The following is a 2,189-nucleotide window of genomic DNA, read 5'->3' on the forward strand; positions in this document are numbered from 1 at the left end:
GTTTTTCTGGAGTCAACAGCTGTGCGATCCCTGCACTGGGCCCCAGTGCTGTGTTGCTGGAGCCAGCAGTGTAGCAGCGTCTTCCTGATTGTGACAGAGATGATGGCTCTCCAGCAAGCCAGTTTTAGAGTGTCCCTCTGGGAATTATTCCTAGATGTCCAGTTGAAAGCCCATTCCTGTGGTCCTCCAGATGATTCTGTAAAAACCAAATTCTTTATATGGAAACATTTTCCCATTAAACTAGCTAGGGTACTTTCTATAGTCTTTCACTGAATCCCAACAAATTAACCAACATTTCACCCTTTTGCATACCTCTCTGCTTGTGTGCATTCTTGGCTGTGTCCAAAAATCCCCTTGCCTTTACTCTGCCTGGATAACTCTTCCATTTACCTTAACACTTGGCCCAAACATCTCCTCTTCTTTGAAGACTGTATTGCCTATTTACTGTAGGATTTAAAGTTATTTATTGCTTCTCTTCATTCCCATAGTCTACATTTTTCACCCTCTCCCTCTTCCTCTCCCTCTTCCTCCCTTCCTTCTTCCCTTCCTATTCTTTTCCTTTCTTCTTTCTTCCCTTTCTTCCTTTCATTCTTTCTCCCTTTTTCTCATTTATTCATTTAACATACGTTTATTGAGTATCCACTACGAGTCAGTCACTGGAGATACAAACACACAGGGCACAGTCCTGCCCTTGAACTATCTACAGATTCATGGAAGGGGTTCGCAATTAACATGTCATTTGGCAAATGCTATGCTGGGGGTGATCCAGGGTCTCGTGGCTGCCGAGAAAAAGCTGCAGGGCTACACATAGTTTCCGAGAGGGGTTGAGTTTACAGTTGAGCTCTGAAGTATGAATAACATTAACTAGGGAAGTAGAAGAGGAAGGATTTTCTAAGCAGAAGTTGAGATACAAGTTCTGTGCAAAGACAGAACTTGTGAGAGACGACAGCATCCTGGAGAGTCTTTAAGAACCTCATAATCATAATGGCTGTTATTAAACCTGCTGCATGTATAAGGATCCAGAAGGGCAATGGAGAAATGGCCTAGAGATTGGCAGGGCCCAGAATCCAAGGGGCCTTGTCTGTGCTACAAACATGTGGGGAGCCATTGAGGAAAAGACAGGATGCCATCCCTATGTAGCAATGTGGACCTGCTTTAGAACAAAGCAAGACTGGGAATTCCCATTTGGGAGCCCCTCTCTCTCGCAAGAGAGAGCTATTCTCCTTTCTCTTTCTTTTTCCTATTAAATCTCTGCTCCTAAACAACAACAACAACAACAAACAAACAAACAAACAAAAAAAGGAGGCAAGACTTTGTGGTAAGGAGACTAGCTGGGAGGTTGCTCAGTGACCTACGGATGAGGAGACAAGGGTCTAAGCCACAGTGCTGACCATGAGGATGGAGAGAAAGCCCTAGAAATGTTTATTAGGTAGACTCAACAGGACCTAGCAACTACTGAATATGGGAAGTGACTATTGAATGTAGAAGGGCAGTAGGGATCAAGGGTATTATTATTTAAAGGCTTAGATAACTGGCGGGCGGCAATAGCATCATTCATTGAGAAAGATGATACAAGAGGTGGAGGAACAGATGGATTCTAAGGGTAGTCAGGGAGATGGTTAATTCCATTTGAGTTGTGTTGTGTTTGAGATGCAGATGGGATGCTAAATGGAGTGTCCAGTTGGAAACTGGATGTACAAACCTGGAAGCTAGAAGTGAAAAATGCACTAAAGATAAAGATCTGTCAGTTCTGGTTGAAGCTTGGAGATGCCTGAAGGGGATAATGTGGAGTAAAGGGAAACCCAACATTTACATTATTTTGTAGCGTCATTCAAAAAAATTATCTCTTCTCCCTGTTTGGTGAGTTATAACATTATTTTTATCTTTAAGTCTCTATTTTTTACAATAGTGTCTTGAATATAATGAAAGCTCAAAAGGTGGGAATAAATGAGGCATTAATGAATTAATTAGGTCATTTTAAAAAGGAAAGACTTTAACAGTAACTAGAAAATAATATCTTCCTCATGATCTCAAGAAGAGGCACAGGTTAAGGGAGAATCAGGAAACAGGACTATAGGATACGTGATAAAGAAAAACCACACAAGGGGGACACCAGTCTGAGCCTGAGTGGCAGTGGCCAATCAGAGCATCATAGAGAATCACAGGAGCCCAGATACTGACCTTGAGGC

The sequence above is a fragment of the Macaca thibetana genome, chromosome 13 (assembly GCF_024542745.1).
Source record: "Macaca thibetana thibetana isolate TM-01 chromosome 13, ASM2454274v1, whole genome shotgun sequence".
In the NCBI taxonomy this organism is placed as follows: domain Eukaryota; kingdom Metazoa; phylum Chordata; class Mammalia; order Primates; family Cercopithecidae; genus Macaca; species Macaca thibetana.